Here is a 21963-nt window from a genome sequence, read left to right as displayed (position 1 = left end):
CGCTCCCGAGTCAGTCCCTGAGCCCGCCAGTCAAGCACAGGAGGGCGCTCCCGAGTCAGTCCCTGAGCCCGCCAGTCAAGCACAGGAGGGCGCTCCCGAGTCAGTCCCTGAGCAGGCCAGTGCAGCCCAGGAGGAGGCCCCAGAGTCAAGTCCAGTACCTATCCCTGTAGTCATGTCCAGTCAGAGGTCCCCACCATTGAAGAGGCCTCATGCATTTGGTCGTGTGCCTAATACCCCTCCCATCCCACCCTCCCTGTTTCCTGGTCCTTGTGGGTTCCCTAGGTCGGCACCCCCCAGTTCAGCCCCTAACCACTCCCCTAGATTATTTTCCTCCCCAGTTCTGCCTCCCATTTTTCCTGTCTGCCCTGGAACTCCTAGTTTTGTTCCCCGCCCACCCTCCCAAGTGTTACCGCCTTTGTTTCCCTTGCCTAGTTTGGACGCCAGGGGGCGTCCATTGGGGGGAGGGTACTGTCAGGGTTCTGCCCTGGCAGCTCTGTCTGTTTTTTCTTTGTTTAATGTTTCTATGTTTGTGTTGTGTCTTAGTGCTTGGATCTGTCTCTCTCTGTGTTTGTCATGTGTTCCTCTTGTCCTGCCTCCTTGTTTGCTGTTACCACGCCCCCTTGTTTAGTCTGGTCTAGTCCTCGTTTCACTAATTGTGCTCACCTGTTCCTCATGTGCTCTGCTCCCTTTATATTGTGCTACCTTCCCTCATGTCTTTGCTGGTTCGTTGTGTATGTTTGTGAGCGTTTGCTTGTGCGTACATGTCTCTAGCTCCTTGTCTAGCCTAGTCTAGCCTTTTCTAGTTTTATTGTCTCCTGTTTTTCTAGCTTTGAAGTTATTTTCAGTTTTTTCTTTGTTCCTGAGTTTTTGAGTCTAGTGTAGTTTCTGTCTTTATTTTGCTCGTTTTCTCCAGGTTTTATTTTGTCTTTTCTCTCTAGCCTTATTGTTTAGTTTACTTGGTTTTGATAGCTTACCTTTTTATTTGATTTTTCCTGTTTTCCACTTATTTTTAGTTCAGTCTTTTTATAGAGATTGATTTTGTTTTATTTTTCCTTGTTTTCTAGCTCTAGTTAATATTTAAGTTTTTGTTTAATTTAGTCATAGTTCGTAGTGTGTCTGTTGTTTCTTGTTGTCTTGTCTAGAGTCTTGTTGTGTGTGTGTGTGTCCTGTGTTGTTTTCTGTCCTAAGTTTTTCCCTGGCCGCTGTCTCCACTGCCTGTCAGCCAAGACGGGAGCTGCTTCTGTGAGAACATCAAGCCTCAGGTTCCTGCCTGGATTGGTCCACCATCGCCCTGCCTGGTGTTGCCTCCCAAGCTGTCGTGAAGTTCATTGGCTGCCTGGACTGGTCTCAGTGGTCATCCTCCCCTGCCCGTCATCGTCGTGTCTTTCCCCTGCCCTGGTGTTTGGACTGTCACTCATCCACTACCCCATTGTGTCTGTTGATCTGTCTTGTTAATAAATCGTCATTGTTGTTCACTCTGCATCTGGGTCCTCCACTTCCTGATCCCTGACAAATATACTACGGCACGTGTCAAAATTTGATTGATTGATGGGGACCTTTGACCTACCACGCCCACTTCCTGAATAGACCACCCACATCGTTCCCCTCCCCCACAGACCCCCCCACAGGGGGGGGGGGGGGGGGGGATATGACCTTTGAGGTTGACCTATGTTTGAAATACCGCTGATGAACTATGATCTGCGGTTGTTTTCGCAAGTGATCAAATGAAAGAATGATGGTTTTGAACTTTGACTCGGCTATTTGAGCTGCGATTTCAGGGAGGTACATCTGTAGACCATGTGAGGGACTTCTGCATTCTATAGCAGACCCAAAAATAAGATTGTATCATCATCATTAGGCCAATTTTAGGGCTGTGAATCTTTGTGTAGGCAGCGAATCGTTTTGATTCATGATTCATAGGTTTTCAATTCGATTCAAAAACGTTTTTTGCCAATTCAGAATGATTCAATTCGATTAACATTAAAATTCTATACAATTCAATTAATTTGATTCAATTATGCATTTTCTTATATGCATTCATAGGATTATTAAAATGCTTCCCCTAATGTGTCTTAGTCAGGCTGTGAATAACACAGAAGTCTTCAGAGGTCAGAGAGTGGGCAACAAACCCAGTAACACTTTACAATAAGGTTCATTAGTTAACATGAACTAATAATGAACTGCACTTATAAAGCATTTATTTATCTTTGTTAATTTTAATTTGACCATTTACTAATGCATCATTAAAATCTTGGTAACATTATTGTATGCACATATGAACTGATGTGAACAGCTGGATTTATATGAACTAATGTTAACAAAGATGAACTAATGCTGAACAGAGGTGTTTTAATGGTTAGTTCATGTTAACTAATGCATTAACTAATGAAACATTCTAAAGTGTTATCCCCCCCCCCCCCCAAAAAAAAAAAAAACAGTTACACTTTACAATAAGGTTTATTAGTTACCATTAGTTAATGTATTGACTAACATGAACTAGCCATGAGCAGTTCATTTGTTTATTTTTGTTAAAGCAGCACTAGGTAACTTTTCAACCTTCATAATATATTTTTTAAGACTCTTGTGGTGATAAATCGACTTACAATAGGTTGAATGACACGTCTGCCATAGCCTGATGGGGTCTGTATCGTTTTTAATCGTACTTTTAAACTTCGGGTTTCGGGTAGTAACCCGAGAAAAAGAAAAGAACTACAAAATTCGACTGCTTTACGGCATATACGTCACTTCCACCAACACCCACACTTCCTTACATTCGGACGTGCGAGCCCAACTTTGTTCGTCGGATAATATAGTCATGTCTGAAGCAGCTGAAACAAATAAGAAAGAAAAGGTTTTGTTGGAGGAAAGCAATAAGAGGAAATGAAAAAGTGATGGGATTAAAGGCAGGACGAGGATCAACATGTGACCAGCGTTAGCTGAAGGAGGCGTGCCCGACCGATGCTGTCCTGCTTGTTACGGTGATTACCGACCACTCAAACATTGAACTGAAGTATCATATAGATTCTGGAAAACGCTAACCAATAGACTACTATAATGATGCTGGCTTGTAAACGTGAGCATCGTGATTATTTGGCGTTTGAAAAAAATAAAACCCATGAAATTATATTCATATGACATGCTGAAACATAAGCCACTGACTGTACCTGGGATGAAGACATTTCACACGCGCCGCCAGAAGAACTCCTCTTGCAGTGTTCAGGGGAACTGTTAGTGCTGCACCGACCCGCGGGACGCTTTTATGAAGTTATTTGGCCCGCACCGCACCACTGTATATATTTTTACAACCCGCCGCGCACCCGCGACCATTAAATAGACATACGGGGTCCGCGGGTTATGAGACGACCCACGCATCACTAGTTCAGGGCTATCAGGGTTGTCATGTCAACAAATGCACGGGCGATGGCGTCCCCTGATGTAGGAGGACAGATCTTACGACAGTAGTTGAGGACATTATTTTTTCCCAACTTTAGGGGGACCCCGAGAGCAAAAGTAGCCAAGTGGGGCTTTAACATCAGTTTATGTAAATCCAGCTGTTCATGGTTTGTTCGCATCAGTTCACGGTGCATTAACTAATGTTAACAAGATTTTAATAATGCATTAGTAAATGTTGAAATTTACATTAACAAAGATAAATAAATGCTTTATAAGTGCAGTTCATTATTAGTTTGTTTCCTAATGAACCTTTCTGTTAAGTATTACCAAAAAAAAAAAAACTTTTGTCCATTGTTAATGTTAGTTTCATATTATTACTTTGTTTTATTATTATTATAAACTTTAATAGCCTATCTAAAATTGCATTAGTGTCATATGCCTGTCCTGTCTTGTGTGCCCATGTGTGTTTTGTCATTTTGAGCATGTGCTTCTGTCATTGTCTGATCCCTCCCCCTTGTTATCTGATTAGTGTTTGATTTCTTCCATCTGTCTCATCTTGATTTCTTCCCTTTATAAGCTCCTTTTGTTTGTCAGTCTATGTTGGATCCTTGTACTGTCTGCGTGTCCCGGTCCCCCGTGACTTCTTTTGGTATGTTTTGAATTTGGTTTATGTTCTATTATGTGTTTAGTAGTGATGGCCAAATGAGGCTTCCTGAACCACTGAGGCTTTCCAGCCCATTGGTTCACCAAAAGATTAATTTACCTGAAGCCTCATGAAACAGTGTGCTCCCTAGTGACACCTGCTGTGTAAAGCAATGCATCGCACACACATCCTGAGCAACCAAATTGTCATAGTGTGGGCACACCCTTTTTCTATTGCCTCTGTATTAATAAAGTATTTTACTCTGCTTGTATTAACCTATGCACACTCAACTCACAAAAACACACAACTTTGTGTTCAACTATTCAGTAGTTCTTTGGGTTCGTGATGACAGTGAATGCCCAGAATGATTGTAAATAAATTATTGTGAGTGCAGTGCTTATGGGACTGGAATTGTGGAACAGCAAACTGCAACAGGGATGGGAAAAGCTTTCCCTAATACAGTCTAGTCTTATAATAATATTAATAATAATAATAATAATAATAATAATAATAATAGCAATAATATATAATAATAACACTACTACTAATATAGGCTATATATATATATATATATATATATATATATATATATAAAATTACCTAGTATAGGTATTACAACTAGATATAGGCTAATTTACTCTAATAATATACTAAACTAAGTATAATGTAATAGAATATATAATACAAGCTATGATATATAATGATATCGCTACTACATACAACCAACACCAATGCAAATGCCTGCAAACCCCACAAGAGGCGCAAGGTTTCGAACCACTTTTGTCCGAAATAGGGTTGCCACCTGTCCCGGTTTTACCGGGATTGTCCTTCTTTTTAATAACCTGTCCCGGGAAAATTATCCACTCTCCCGGGACACTGAATGTCCCGGTTTTCAAAAGGCTACGTGATTATGTATGTTCAATGTACTATTTTCTCACTTGAAATAGCCTATGCATTATGCACAGAGTAATCGGTGTCTCTCATAGGGTGTCTCTTGTGTGTAGAATGCGCTATAATTGGCTCGGGAACGGGTCGTGTGTTGGTTGACGTGACGTAGGCTACGTCATCTAGCGCATCTGTCTTGGCAGCTAGCCAGTTACTACAGGCGGCAAATTGAAGCAGTGAAGAAGATTGTACGTCGTGAACATCGTTTGTTGTTAATGTCATCCCTCTACTTATTTCTTTAACAAAGAGGAAGCAAAAGCAAGCACAAGCACCAGTATCTAGCAATCAGGTAAGCTATAAGTTAAAGGGTTACTTCAGCGATTAGCATATGGCTTTGTATCAGTAGAAACCCTGGAGTATATTCAAATTATTGTGCTTTCCCCCCTCATATCTCCCTGAGATAAGAGATTTATGCATTTTATTTCTGGAAAAATTCCTCCTATGATGCAAAATGACGATTTTTGCATCATAGGAGGAATGTTTGCCCAGAGGCTAAAGACTACAGCCAGCAGAGGGAGCCATTTCCGCATGTTTTGAATCCGCCATTGGGGGATGGGAGATAACACTCAGCTTGCAGGGACAGCTCAGCTTGCAGCTACAGGATCATTTAAACGGAGCTATAGTGAGCAATGTAAGTCTTTTAACTTCTCAAATTCATTTCTATGAAAGTTAAGCTTGCAAAGGCATGAACTGAAACGCGCCAGATTGAACTCGAGTTGTGAATGTATGCCGCGAGTGTAGTCGCGATTACCTCAGCTCTCATCACTCGTGCAGTTAGTGCTCAGTGCTGTGAGACTCGCCCGGTGACTCATTATATTGAACACACACGTTCAGTTTTTAATTGTAGTGTCTTCTCTAACTCAGTCACTGTAATGAAGTTGGTGGCATTGGGAATGGCCTCACAGGGCAGCAAAGCATTCTGGGAATTGTAGTCTTTCATCCCCATGGGACAAAAATAAATTTTCTGTCTTTTCTCAGTCTAGAAGGCACCAAATTCAAAAATAATTTCACATTTCTACTGCATTGATGACCCAGTTTAAATACAGATTCATCTTCCCAGCGCTGAAGTACCCCTTTAAGTAAGATACTTGAGATGTTTAAAATATTCATGAGTCATGACTATGCTATCTTACTGCACAAAGGCCAATTTTGTCTTATGGGTCTAATGTCTAATGGACATTTTCACTTGTGAGCAAAGCGGTCGGTCAGGTCATTCGATATGTCCAGGTTTTTTGTCAGAGACAGGTGGCAACCCTAGTCCGAAAGCGATACTCAGAATGAAGCAATGACGTATTCAACAGAAAACGAGGCCTTGTTTGTCATCATCACGTGATTTTCACGGAAAGGATACAAGCCTCAAATCGAGGCTTCATCTGGAATGCCCCTTTTTACTCGACACAAGCTCCAGAGCCTCGCTTCAAATGTCCCATAACTAGTCTTTAGCCCCCTTGTGGGTGTTTGTTTTGTATGTTTTATTTTGTGAATAAATTATAATTTCCTGCACTTGAGTCCTCGCACCAGTTTTCCTTTGTTTGTGACGTGACAATTTGTAGAAATTGAAATAAGCCAACATTTAAAAAGGCTTTAAAAGTATTGTTAGTTAATGCTGACTATTGTGTATGATAGCGTTAATGGCTACACAACCTTACTAAAGTGTTCCAGGCATTAAACATACAATGCTTTCATGTAGAGGAAATATCAGGCACGTTTCCAGCTAATGCTAAACTAACTTTTCTTCACGGAATAGAAAGAAAAGCCTTCTTTGTTCTCTTTATACGGAACACTTTCCTTATGACTTTCCTTCTGATGATTCTGAAGTAAACGCGCCGGTGTCTACTGTTGCTAGTATCGGACGCTACTTTAATGCGCCTCTGATTGAGAGATAAGCCGCACAATCTTATTTCAATGTTGGTAATGTTGTAGTTACTTTAGCAGTTTGCTTTGTATATTCAGTTAAACAACATTACATTACATTTAATGTATCATTCATCAGAACTGTGCATATGCATTTTAGATCCATGCAATAAATGTGCGTCTTGAATAAGCAGGGTTTTACTTCAATAGCTCAGAAATGACCCATTTCTGTAAAGCTTCAGTATTTTATTTTATAAATGAGCTACGGACGGAGTGCAAGTGCAATCCAGTGAAGGCAGTAAAGAGTGCATGCATGTCTGTGAAGGAGAGCTGAGGGCGCGGATGACAGTGTCTGTTAATTCACTCATGTAGTAGATATAATCCAATGTTAAAGCACTGAATCTCACACACACACACACACACACACACACACACACACACACACACACACACACACACACACACACACACACTACCCCTAAACCTACCCATTATAGGAAACATTCTGCATTTTTACTTTCTCAAAAAAACTCATCCTGTATGATTTATAAGCCTATATTTTAAATGTGACGGCTATAAACAAAATATATGTTTATATTGCTAAAATGTCCTGAAACAGGCTGAATTAAATATTGTTTCAGATTACATATAATACAGAATACATTTTTCAGAGAGCAGAGAAAAGTGGTCCTTCTACATTCATGTACATATACATCGGATGTTCAACAAAAGAAAAATACAGTTTTAAAAGTTGAAAAACCTTCTCTCTCATTGACTCTCCAAGAGACCAGCTCTCAAACCCAGGAGTGAAATGTGACACAGGCAGGGGTATAGCAATGGGACACAGTTGGGGGGACAGCCCGGCGGGGGTGGAAGCATTGGAGGAAGGCAAGGTATCCTCGGACCAGGAAATGGGACTCATGAAAAGCTTACTGGGTAGGATGGGTTCGGTGTGCTCGGGGTGCTCCTTCTCGGCTTTGAGGTAGAGCTGGAACTCCCTCAGGCATTGCAGGACCTCCGCAACGTGACGGTGATGTTTGGCCAGGTTCCGGGGGTAGATTAAGGGCGTTTTCACACCTGAAAGTCCGCACTAAGGTCCGAACCAAAGTTCGTGTTTGGACATTTGGTTCGTTTTGGTTTGCTTTCACATTGCAGTTATGTCAGCGCACCAAAGAACTTTACATGACGCACTGGCGTCCTGTCGTCATCATCTATGTGGGCTGCATCTTAACATTGATTGGTTTGTTAGCGGACGTGCGTCTGACGTCAGTGTGTTGTCAATTCAGCGGCTAACTTTTGACAAGAATGAACAGCAGACGCATCGTTGCCAATACTGTTAATATTATGGCATTACTATCTGCAGCACCAACTATACTCGAGGCAAATTCACCAAATGAACGTCCTCGTTGAGCAAACATTTTATCGGCGCCGACAGGAAAGGAGGAGCTCCTAAAAGATAGGCTTTTTAGCCAAACAATGTATTTTATTTTATAGTTATGTTTAAATATTATAATGTTATTTTTAAATTTCATCTAGGCTAAATTGATTATGAAACGTGCACAGATGTGCAATATATGTCAAAGACATTAAGATTTGTTTTGTAGAAAGCTTTATTTTGTATCTTAATTTTAATAAATGTTTCATCGTTTGCCTGAATTTAATAAATAAGCTTAAATAAATAATATAGCAGACATCCCGTGACGGAGTGATCATTTGCGTTGCACATGAACTGGAGTGGTCTCATAAATAAACCGAAACTCATATAGTCAAGCAGAGCACGCTGTTCACGCGAGCTGACATAAGTACACAAGCGGTTCTGGTTAAAATGCTGCGCGCTCCATCACTTCTGCTCACATGTGCAGTGAGTTTAATCTGTGTTTTTTCACTAATCCTACACCAGAACTTCCTGTAAATGGTCTGAAAGTCCGAACTATACAGAAAATGCTTTCACACAAGAAACGAACCGAACCTTTGTTCTGAACCGAACCGAACCATGGTCCGGGGGAGGTTTCACACCTGTAATTTTGGTTCGTACCAAACTGAAAAGTCCGAAAATCCGGACCAAACAAGGTAGGTGTGAAAGCACCCTAAGATGTTGTCGATGTAAACCAAGACTAAGAGTGGTGGAGGAACTCCCGGAGCACCTCATGGATGAAATCCTGGAATACGGAGGGGGCGTTTGCCAGGCCAAAGGGCATCACCAGATATTCGTAGTGGCCAGTAAGGGTCACAAAGGCGGTCTTCCACTCGTCCTCCTCACATATCCGGATGAGGTTGTACGCACTGTGCAGGTCCAACTTGGTGAAGACAGTGGCACCACTGAGATGTTCTAGCGCGGATGGGACGAGAGGAAGGGGATATCTGAACTTAACTGTTATTTTATTCAGGGCTCGGTAATCGATGCAGGGCCGTAAGCCTCTGTCCTTCTTGGCCACGAAGAAAAAGCTGGAAGCAGCAGAGGACGTGAATGGTCGAATGTAGCCCTGGTCGAATGCTTCCTTGATGTAATTCTCCATGGCCTTCTCCTCCGGTAGGGAAAGGGGATAAATCTTTCCCCTGGGCACTGGCTTGGCTGGAAGCAGGTCGATGGCGCAGTCCCATGGCCGGTGGGGAGGCAGCTTGGAAGCCCGGTGAGGACAGAAGACGTCTTGGAAGTCTGAATAACAGTCGGGAATGTGAACAGATCCACGGGGCTTTCTACAGAGGTGGCACAGACAGTGATATTTCTGGAATGAGACGTAATGGAGACAGGCAGAGCAGAAAGACATCCATTAAAACAACTCCCAATTTGAGGACCTCACCAGACCTCAACGAGATGACAGGACTGTGCTGCTCCAACCACGGACGCCCTAGTACCATGTCAGCGGTGGATTCCTCCAGAACCAGTAACTGAGTCTCCTCCATGTGTAAAAGCCCAACCTGAAGCTTCAATGGACCGGCCAGGAGGCTGAAATACTGTCTGCTTAACGGCTTGCCGGTGATCGACTCAATTTGAAAGTTTGTCGGAGTATGGGTCATTGGGAGGCGGAGCTGACGACAGAGGGTGCCGGAGATGAAGTTCCCAGCGGAACCGGAATCGAGGAGGGCTGAGACTGACAGGGAAACTACGGCAGTAATGAGGTTGACAACAGTGGTCAATGGTCGGCTCTTATATGTAGCTGGACAGATCACACTCACCAAAGGCCTGGATGGACGTGTAGGACACTTGGAGATGTAATGGTCGGCAGCTCCACAGTATAAGCACAGGCCGTTGGTCAACCCTCTTCTCCGTTCTGCTGGGGTTAATCGGTGATGGTCCAGTTGCATGGGTTCGTGGACTGGTTCTGAAGGGCTGACGGGCTCTGGTCGACGGAGGGACGGCAGGCTCTGACATTGGTCTTGGTGCTCTTCAAGGCACGCTTGCATACGGGTGGCGAACCGGATGGAGAGTTGGATGAAGCGCTCAAGCCCGATGAAATCCTCATATGCCACGAGATGCAACCGCACGCGGGGATCTAATCCTTGCTGATAGGTGGTCAAAAGGGATCGTTCATTCCATCCACTGGCGGCTGCCAATGTGCGAAACTGCAAGGCATACTCATGTACAGACATGTTATTTTGTTTTAATTGATAGAGTTGCTCACCAACCGAAGAATACCATGCTGGGCTTCCGAACAATTCCTTGAAGTGAGCCGTAAAACTGGAAAGGGAATCGAGACTCTCATTTTCTTGAGCACACAAGGTTTCCACCCATCGTATTGTCTTGCCGCTCAGCTGGGAGACGATGAAAGCCACTCGTGATCGCTCAGTGGGGAATAGGTGCGATTGCATCTCCAGGACCAGCGAGCACTGCAGGAGAAAACCGTTGCCGTCCTCCGCCGATCCAGAGAAGGGCGCTGGTTTGGCCATGGGACTGGCGATCAGCTGTGCTGAGGCAGGTGTGCTGGCGATGCGGAAGCGGGTGCCGGTGGAGATGAGCGCAGCGAGCGGTGCACCGCATCCACCAGCTCCTGGAAGGGATCCAGGGAACTCATCCGGTGCTCATGGTGTCGGTCCGGTCTTCTGTCACGGGTACAAAGACTGCTGGAGACAAAGTTGTTAGTTAACTGAGTTTATTGAGCACCAGAGAGTGAAACTGAAGTGAAGTGCAGGTGGGCAGGTGACTGTGAGTCTTCGTGAGGGTGGTGGGAATTGCTGTAGAGATCGCTGGAGATAATCAATGGAGACTTTGCTGGAGAAATCACTGGAGAGTTCGCTTGAGAGTTCGCTGGAGACACACACACTGGACAGGGTAACACTAGGAGATTCTGACAAGAGACGTAGAAGATCACTGGGATACTTCGAGGGAGTAATGAGGTAAAGTAGAGAGCGTTAGTACCTTCTCATAGACGAGACCGGACAGTGACTGATGGGGTGTGTGTGTCTTTTGTGCTGTGGTAGATTGGGGTGGTGATGAGGAGCAGGTGTGCGTGATTAGAATTCGGGAGAGGGTGTGCGTTGTGAGTGCGTGATGTTGGAGACTGGCGTGTCTGTGACATATATGAACCAAACAGGTTTTTTCTATATGGTACGCTGGCAGGTAGAATTAATTCACACAATAAATCGCTCTTTCACTAATGTGTTCATATGTAATCTTTATTGTGCTGCTTTATCTGTGTCTGATTCGGACGGGCAGAAATCTGTGAGAAATATAATGACTCAAAGACAAAAGAACTGATAAAAGCTGTCATGTAGGAGCATTAACCTTATGAGCAGCGCTGTCATAAGCCATAGCTGTCCTGTGAACAAGAAAACCTGTGTTCATGCCTCAGCTCCAGGTTCAGGCTCATTTGTTCATTAATGACGCCAACTTTCCTGACATAAATGTCGACTTTAAAAAATCTGAAGTCGTTCAACCTCTAATTGTAATAAGCGAAGATGTGGAGATCTTGAGAGATCTGTTAGTGTTTAATGTTCTGCTGCCGCCAGTCATTTGAGTTCATTCAGGAAATACCTGTAAAATAACAGCGTTTATAGTTTTCATTCAATTAGGATATTTTACTTTAATTTTAATTTTTTTTTTTTTTTGGTTGTCAGTCATTCAATCATTTTATCATTTAACTGTTTAAACAGATTTAGAACACTTTCTCTTGCTTGGCTTCATCCTCCTCATGTTCCGCTTCTTTTTCTTCCTTGCCACAGATGAATCTTAAGAAGGATCCCACATGTCTCTAGCTAGTATTCTGTAACGGTTACCCCCAAAATACAGTTTGCCCAGAAATGTCCTCACCGTTTACTAGTATTTTACCCTCATGCCATCCAAGATGTATATGACTCTATTTCCTCAGATGAACACAGATAAATAAATAATCTCTGCTAATTAAAACTTTTTGGGGTTTCTAAGAGTTAAGGCATCAAACAGCACATACAGCAATAACTACAGTAATCCATACGATCCTAATGGATGAATCAATGTCTTCTGAAGTTAAACGCAGTGTTGGGCAAGCTACTTGGAAAATGTAGTGAGCTAAGCTACCAGTTACTCTACATTAAATTAAGCTTCACTACACTGAAGCTAACCCCCTGGGAAATGTAGCAAGCTAAGCTAAAGCAACTTGACAAAAGTAGTTTACTACATCTAAGCTACTTTTATTTAATTAATTTTATATTAAACCAACTTCATTCATATTAATGCTATCTCAGTGATCAATAAAAGTCAAGCATATAGACATGCATAATTTTTCAGTTATTCAAAAACTGTCCGAAATCAATTTGGCAACAAAAACATGTGATCCATATTATTAACAAAACCAGGTGTTGAGAGTGTGTGTGTCTATGTTCATCTGTATGAAATGCATATGCACCTGTGTGTTTACATTTATGCTCAATTTAGACTTGGGGGCACTTTTGCAGGACAAACTGTAAGTTAATTTACAACTCAACTTGTGCCAAAGGAGTACTTTGAAAGGCTCGTGCGTGCATCTGTGCGCGTCTGCGCGAGGCAGAAAGGAACGTAGAAAGTGAAGTATATCTGCGACTTATCAGTTGTGTTTCCAATTTGAGCTTGATCCTCAGAAATGCTTGGGGAAATGTAACGTTAGCTTGTGTGGACGCTACCGCACTACTTGATCAACAGAAGAGCTTCGCTACTGAAAAGCTATTTCAATGAGAAAACAGCAACGCTACCACCACGCTACTGAAAAATTTAGTTAAGCTAGTAGCGTCACTACTTGTAGCGACGCTACTGCCCAACACTGGTTAAACTGTGTTTGTAAGAAAAATAACAATATATTGCATCCGACCAGCAGTTATCTGCGTGTGCATGCGAGGGTTGATTTCAGGCTTCACGTAACTTGAAGCGTGAAGTTCGCGCTGAAAAACTCTGGTCATGTGGATGTCTGATGCTGTTTTTTTTTTTTTTATGCTCACAACAGTATACAAACAATAACATAATGTATGATAATAGCAATTAGAAACAAACAAGAATAAAAAAGAATTTCAGATGAAACGTGCTGGTAACAGCTGGTCGGATATGAAACAATTACTAAATTATGACAGCATTTCTTGGTGTACTACTTGATCCTACTTGGCGTACTAGAAAGAGAAAGGGACGAAACGTGTCTCTTTCTGTCAGGACGTTATCATTTGAAATGAAAGGTTTATTTAAAAAATATATATTTTGAATTAAGTTGTTTTTCAAATAAATATTTCAGAATGATATCAGATTGTGTATGTGTTTTTTATAGTACTTTATTGTACTAACTACATGAAAGAAGAGCGGAACAAGAGCCACTTTAATTTACAGCCCGCACATTCATACTTACCCCATAACTACACGGATAATTACACCTTAATTAAAAAATACTTACAGTATAATTACCCCTTAATTAAAATACTTAGAGTATAATTACCCCTTAATTAAAATACTTACAGTATAATTACTCCTTAATTAAAAATACTTACAGTATAATTACCCCTTAATTAAAAATACTTACAGTATAATTACCCCTTAATTAAAATACTTAGAGTATAATTACCCCTTAATTAAAATACTTACAGTATAATTACTCCTTAATTAAAAATACTTACAGTATAATTACCCCTTAATTAAAAATACTTACAGTATAAGTACCCCTTCATTAAAAAATACTTACAGTATAATTACCCCTTAATTAAAAAATACTTACAGTATAAATAATTTGTTAATTTTCCTGATAGTTACCCCTTTATTCCCCCAATATTACATATTGTTCTCTTATACCTACACATACTTACTTTATAGTTACACTATAATTACCGAAAGTTATGCTGTAAATTTGCTTTAATTATGCAGTACTTTCCGGGCCGTAATCTAAAGCGTTACCGAATATGAATATGATTTATTACCAGCTATGCATTACTTGTCATACTGTACATTCAACCAGTAATCACAAAATAAACCCAGACAGAAGAATCAAAATGTGAATGTTAATACTGACTGTATATTAATTTTCTTGATAAATTCATTATTACCTAATAGTTTAATATGTTAATGAAATACTGATTTGGGTTTAAAACATCATTGTTTATTATCTTACAAAATATCACAAATATTGCATTATAATGTACAAACCACCTGGACAAACAAGACCAATACTGAAATACTACAGAACTCATTTACACATTACAATAATAATTACAATAATAATAATATACAAGTTACTTTAGTGTCCTCCTCCATTCTGCTCTATCATTGAGTCAATCTTCTGCAGTAGATCATTCACCTGCTCTCTGTTATTCTGAGCTTTATTGTTGAAGACGTGAAATCTGCCTCCACACTGATCAACTAGATCTCTTACTCTACAGTTCTCCTGAATGAGCTCCTCTACTGTCTGTCCTTCTAGCAGATCTCCATGAGTGAAGAGAATGATGGAGTATTTTAACACTCCCTCTCCAAACATCATCTCAATGATCTGAGGAATCTGCTGCTCACGATCAGTGAATCTGCCCAGAGCAAACACAATGAGAAAAGCGTGCGGTCCAGAACTGGATATATAAACACTTTTCATGATCTCTGTCACTAACTCCTCAAGGTTCATCTGTGTGTCAAAGAATGGAGGAGTATCAACTACAGACACAGATCTGCGTAAACGTGGCGTGAGCAACTTCACATTCACTGGTGACTGAATACATTCAAATTTCTCTGTCTCAGGATTGTGTTTCTAGATGCACTCTTCCCAACACCACTTTTGCCCATCCGTCTGGATGAGAGACTGGAGACTGGAGCAGCAGGTTCATCATTTTTTCGTATTTTCCTCATCAGTGGATTCTGCTTCAGCGTCTCTGCGTCTTCCACTGCATAATAAAGAAACAAAATAAAAAGCCATACCATTACATTTATTACCACATACCACAATATTAACACACTGCGATAAATGTTTATGAACTCTTCCCACAAGAGTTGTCAGCCACCTCCTTTTATGCTTCTTACAAAATGTTCATGGCCCTGATAGTGCATATGGCAATATAGCGGGGAAATCACAACTTAGATTTTTTTTCTAGTACAGAAATGTAATTTAATTTTTACATTGTTGTGATTGTTCTCTTTCTTACATACAGAAACCAATTAACTAATAATATTTTAGTAAATAAAATGAATTAATTTGGATTTATACATGGATATAAATAGTATGATACACTATATGTGGATTTTTCTCAAGGAAACTAAATCTCTCAAATAATGTTATTATACAGGAAACCTCTGTGCGGAGTCATTTCTTTCTCACTAATTGAAGTTTTATTAACTAATTTCGGGAGAAGCACATTCAGACAATTAAATCTTATTAAACACAGGTGGAGAAGGCTCAGATAATTAAACCTAATTGAACACAAGAGGAGCACATTAAACTAATCAGTTCAATGATAGGAGGTGTATATAGACAGCTGATTTACCTTCCTGTCATTGACAGTTTCTCAGCATCGCCTTTGATTCAATACTTCTCAACTCGAGGCTCACGTAAGCTTATATACACAGGGCTCGTCTCAGTGAGTACTACCATCTTGCTAGCATTTTCAACTCAGGGCATTTTCACAACTGAAAGTCTGCCCCAACGTCGGAACCGAAGTTCATGTTTGATTTGATACATTCAGTAAGGTTTTTTGGGTTTCACATTGCAATCATGCGAGCCGCTAGGCTAGCGGACTAAAACATTTTATGTGGATACTTGGGTCCTGTCGTCATTCTTCTACTTGGGCTACATCTTGACATCGATTGGCTTAACTGACATTTATCTGATGTCAGCGTGTTGTCAATTCGGCATGTAACTTTGACAAGACTGAATGTACAAACACATATTGGTACCACTAATGAACGTGGCACATTGCATCCCCATTAAATTTCTTATTGTTTAAATTAGAAGCGGACATTTTAAGCTTCTAAACAATTTCTCATGTTGTGAGCCTGCTGAATCTCGGTTTATTCATGAGACATACTAAGAGCAATGTAAACATGAACATACCATTGACATATACAGGAACTGCCTGTAAATGGTCTGAAAGTCTGAGGGATATCACCTACATTCATTCTTGAACTAATCTTCTAGGTTAATGAATCACTCATTCATGTGGTCTATTTTGTTCACTGAAAATCCTCTCTCCACAAACAGAGTGGACATCTCTGTGGACATTTTCATTCTGTCAAAGAATGACAAACCATGAGCGAATAGCGTTCAAGTATGAGAAGTTCCGGATCATGTAATTTGTTGAATCAGTGAACAAATACGCCCTTTACTGACCGAGATGCTTTGAGTCTGACTCTGATCGGGAGATCTTGTTAGTGAACGAATTGAACAAACTGGTGCATGCTGTTCGTGAAATGAGTGACGTAAACGAAGTGAACCAGTCGTTGAACATACCGATAGCGAACAGGTGGAGCTCGGCTCGTGTAGGTGGCATATTGCAGCAAAGAGAGAAATATACACTTTGCCATTGTAATGAAAACAGTCTAACAACACAAACTGATGGTTAAATGATCACCTCGATATATTTAACGTCTTCATTACATTTGAGTCATGTCATGCTCTTCTCGAAAGTCAGAAATCCGGACCAAACTGTAAAATGTATTTTATAGAACCCGTTTTAAAATATAACATCAATACCTTAAAGTAAGTTATACTGGTTCAAGCCATCTCATATTCTGGAGAGAAAAAACGTATATCATGATTCTGTAAACCTCAAAGGCTGTGATTTCACTAAATAAAAGTGAGCTTCACTTTTCAGAGCATTCTACAGCCTACACACTACAATGCTTAAAGGAAGTGTATGTAAGATTGTGGCCAAAACGGGTACTACAGGTGTATCTCCTATTAATAGCGTGCATTATAATGCCAAGCAAATTGTGCAAAAATCTTATGATCAATGTGTAACGCTTTGACCCAGATAACTCTCATTGTATAATGAAAATAAAGAGCATGAAGGCGAAAATTCTGTATTTCACACGTTTAATGGTAGGTAGGCCTACACAGACACGCGCTGCCTCATGAGGGAATCACTCTTTCATAGCGTCACATATAAAAGTAATCAAATATTATCACAAGAAGGTAGAGAAAGATGTATCATCTACCGTTGCTGCAATCCCACTGAAGATACCGCTATTCTACATCACCAACATGTAGTACGTAAGTCAAGTGATCAGTCAAGTGATCACCAACATAAGTCAAGTGATCAGTCCAATAATAACCAACTGCAGAACCGCAGAACCCATATACGTCACTCACAACGGTCTGAGGACAACAGCGCCATGCCACAGTCTCATGCCGGAAGTGGGCGGAGTTCACGAAAACAACAATCGGCACGGCGGAAGAAGAGAGCACGGTAAACAGCTGTTTTGTGTTGTGGTTTTAATCTATCAAGTTTATTTGTGTTGTGTATTTGATCCATCATTGTTGTATTAACACTTTATAGAACGTGGCTCTATTTTTTTCTAATGTGCTCTGCTTTACGATGTCTATCGCGTCTGTTGATATGGTCTTGGTTTAAGTAACATAATTGTTTGTGGTTTTATTTTGTTGCTGGCGCCGTATTTTTTATTTGCTTTTATCTGATACTGACCAGTGTTTTATGTGTTTTTGCCACTAATTTATTGAGGCATTACGATTTGGAGAGGATCAGCATTACTTCATGTACATCAATGCAAGACATTCTGCAACAGTTTCTATTGCCCAGTGTTTTAAACTGACCAGATGGCACAGTACACCTTCAAATTCACTTCAAAAAGCAGCTGTCCATGGAGGTATGAAGGTTTTGAGTTATTTGTTTATACACAGTAGCAAGAAATAGTATTTATTTGTTGTCCCTTTTGAATTAGTTGGTTATAAAGTTTCAAGTGTATATATATATATATATATATATATATATATATATATATATATATATATATATATATATATATATATAGTGCTTAAGCTAACAAAATGCAAACACTATTTCATGTGTTTGAATGTGTCCCATTAAAATTAAATTAAGTACACAACCAAGCATTATATATATCTGTTTGATTTTGTTGCAGTAAATTGACAATCAGAATGTCATCCCAGGATAATGGAAGCTGATCAAAAACAAGGTTAGTTTTAAAAAGGCTCTAATAAAGACATAAGCTACTTATACAGATAGTGTGTTGTTATATGTCACATTTTCCAGGAATGTTCTTCTTTTCTATAATGTTCGATTGTTTTAGACTGTTCCACAACAGTTGGATGGCTCTATTGACAGTATGATCTTCATGTTAATGGTAAGAAAAAGAAGGAAAAGGTTTTTTTTTTTTTAAATACAAGCTTCCCTTCATTAGGATAAAAAACATGAGGGCTTTTCACACTTGAAATAGTAAACTCCGGGTATACAGAATCTTGGGTTATCTTGCTTCATGTTTCACACTGATCATCATTTACCTGAGATGAATAATTAATCCTGGGTATTCATACACTGCCGTTCCACACTGTACTTTAATAAACCATGGGATAACATATGTGCAGTATCAGGGTCACTGACAGACACTGCACTGCACACAATATGTTTTCATAAATGCTCAAGCTTTGCATGTCCTTGTATTACAAGTTTATCCTGAATGGACATTTCAGACTATACAATAATTTAAATGGTCTCTTCTTCGCTGCAATTGCGTTTTCTGTTTGCATTTGATGTTTTTCCTCTTCAATGCTGACTTTATTATTTATATAGAGTGCACAGTGTTTCAGTGACTGTCCAAAGCACGTAAATATAAAAGTGTGAAATGTTACTTTACCCGAGGTTAAAAGTGTGTTTAGAATGACGATAAGCTCAGTGTGAGAAGCCCTATGAAGTGCTTGCCTTTAATTTCTGTATACACTTTGAACTGAAAATGGTTAATTAATTTGATTGTGACAGGGTATCATTTATGTCAGAAATTTAGACATGAGAAACTGAATTTCACAACTTTATTATACATGCTACATCCTGACTTCAACACACGATATTGTTAAAACACTTCCAACATTTCATCCTATTTTTTTGTACCCTTGTCTCATGAAGGAGCCACGGATCACAGAAGACCTCTGCACTGCAGTGTAAAGACTGTGGAACAACCAAAAGTTTTCAACAGTTTAGTGGAAGAGCCCTGATTTCTGAAATTTGAAAGTGGAAGACTAGGAAAAAGCTCTTCAACTTTCACAGGCTGAATGGTTGACCGACAACTGGCCAAAGAGACAGTTGTCAATGTTTATAGAGGTTACATTTATTTTAGATTTAATTTGTCATGTACCTGCTGTGCAATAACTTTCAACTTAGTTCAATTTATTCCCCTTGGTCTGATTGTGTATTTTTTTAAAGCAAACCCAAGCTAGTATATGATGCCTTTGCTACTTAAGGGGATTTTTAAGGAACATTTTATAAAATTAAACAATTTCTGTGTGTTTTGGGGTTTGTTTGATTAATCTGAATCATGCATAACAGTGTAGAATTGTGTAATATATATTATGTACTATGAAAAAAAGGTTTATTCTGAGATGCTTGAGTAAAAAACAAATATATTGTGTCATAAAAATAAATGTTCAAATGCTCAATCTTTGTTTTCATTTTTTGTGTGTTAAGATTTGTGTTCAATTTATCTAATATAATATTTAAGACATAATATAAATAAATAAAAAATAATAGCAACTTTTTACTTTAAAAACGTTACAATGTTTTTTATAAATACATTTTTTAACGTAAATTATTTGATTTTGTATTAATATTCAGTATTGTTAATTTTAATACATATTTATATGATTTAACTATGAGTGAGTATATCTATCTAGCCTATCTATCATCTCTCTATCTATCTTCAATTAGAACTTATTAATTAAATACTTTACATTATTAACATCGTTTAAACTTTGGGCTTGAAACGCTCCAAATAGAGCAATGTATGCGAAGATAAATCAGCTCCGCCCACTTCCGGCATGAGACTGTGGCGTGGCGCTGTTGTCGCCCTCAGACTGTTGTGAGTGACGTATATGGGTTCTGCGGTTCTGCAGTTAGACCTGTCTCGATCAGTCTCTTAAAGGGGCCTCTGCATAATAATGTGATGTATGCAAAAACATAGGTTTTGGCTGTTACAAATGACAGTGTTTCGTTTTTTGCTGTGAATGTCATAATTTGTTGCACACAGTTGTAAGACAGCATATAGTCCCTGGGTCCCAATTCGTATACTATCCATACTAAATAATATAAAAAAATAAATTGAATCAGTATGTCCCAAATCGTAGTATGCTGAAATGGTATTCCAAAGATACCCAGATGGGTTACTATTTCTGGTCAGAATTCGAAGTGCATCGACGCACACTACCGGCTAATATTGCCCACATCACATTGTGAATTGGACGAGAATTCGATTAGAACTACAAACGTCGATAAAAGTGTTTAAAAAAAAACTACAAACATGTTGGATGTGCGAGTCCAACGGTTAAGTAGAGAGGTTTAGATAAGGTTTGAGTGATCAATTATCAGTATTTAACCCGACGAAAGATATTTATTCAGTGCTATCCACATTATATTTCACCTGCAGCAGCATTGTAAACTTTTGTAATGACACGTTTGGCCATTAGCTTTTAAATGCGTCATAATATTTAATCTCCCTCATATGAATTTGAAGGAGCATCCTGCAATAATCAAGCAGACATTTCAAAATAAGAGTCCCAGTTGGATACACAATTTGTTTCTCCATTTGTTCATCTAACCTTTTCTCCTCTATTGCAGGAGTGTCATTCCTTCCGTTCCGGCAGGAGCTGAATTTCTCTGGCTAATTTCTCCACTGCCGCAGCAGTGCTGTTCCCTCTGCTCCCGCTGGCGCTTAGCCTCTCTGGCTAATTTCTCCACTGCCACAGCAGTGCTGTTCCCTTCTCGAGGGAACTCCCACTGCATCGTAAAATGACTATTTTGGGGAACGACCACAGCGTGACGCATCTGAACCATGAATGAAACTAAGAACGATCCTGATTGGTGCTACGTTATGATGTAGTAAGTGACGGCATACCCAGAAGTATAAAGGGACGCCGCATCACAATAGCGCTAGCCTTTCGCTCTTCAGCAAATGCTCTGTGTGTGTGTGTGTGTGAGACGAGAGACTGTGTTTGACTTAAATCTTTTGAATGAGTAGAATGACGAGTGAACAGTTCAGGAAGTGTGTGTACCCCTGCCCTCGTTATCTCACGGGTGGGGACACGCACTCAATGTGTGTGAACTGTTTGGGAGCGCAGCGCGCTCGGTCAGCTCTCGAGGAAACTGACTGCGAGCACTGTGAAGCACTCCCCATCAGAGTGCTGCGCTCCTGCCTGGCCGTGTTTGACAAGGCCAGCCAGGCTTGCGCTCCCTGCGGTTCGGGTCCCGCGTCCACAAAGGCGGTGCGGTGGCTTAGATCGTGGGGATCGCAACGGGAACTGGCTGGTGAGATTGGGACTGCTGAGGCACTTTCCCAATCATCATCAGACAGTTCTGATGCCCTTCCTCCCCGTGCAGAAGCCCGCGAGGCGGCTTCTTCTGCACGAGGAGAGGGTCCGATGCTTGAGCTGTCTGCATCTGAGGATGTGGATGTGCTCAGCATCGAGGCGGGTGAAGTTGAGGCTCACTCGTCACCTCACGTGCCCGCTTATGAGGAGCTTGTTGAGGTTGTGACTCGTGCG

The 21963-nt window shown here is 40.3% G+C and overlaps 1 long non-coding RNA gene across 1 annotated transcript; it reads left to right on the top strand.

Annotated features, from left to right (window-relative positions):
• The first annotated feature begins 17501 nt into the window (after positions 1-17501).
• On the top strand, positions 17502-19866 carry LOC137049885 (uncharacterized). The gene is made up of 5 exons (XR_010899743.1): positions 17502-17644; positions 17918-18062; positions 18339-18392; positions 18507-18560; positions 19337-19866. It is a non-coding gene; the product is annotated as an uncharacterized lncRNA (long non-coding RNA).
• The last annotated feature ends 2097 nt before the right edge of the window (positions 19867-21963 follow it).

The sequence above is a fragment of the Pseudorasbora parva genome, chromosome 2, assembly GCF_024679245.1.
Source record: "Pseudorasbora parva isolate DD20220531a chromosome 2, ASM2467924v1, whole genome shotgun sequence".
NCBI classification, from domain to species: domain Eukaryota; kingdom Metazoa; phylum Chordata; class Actinopteri; order Cypriniformes; family Gobionidae; genus Pseudorasbora; species Pseudorasbora parva.
Note: the sequence above shows the minus strand (reverse complement) of the source record. Positions and strands in the feature narration are given on the sequence as shown.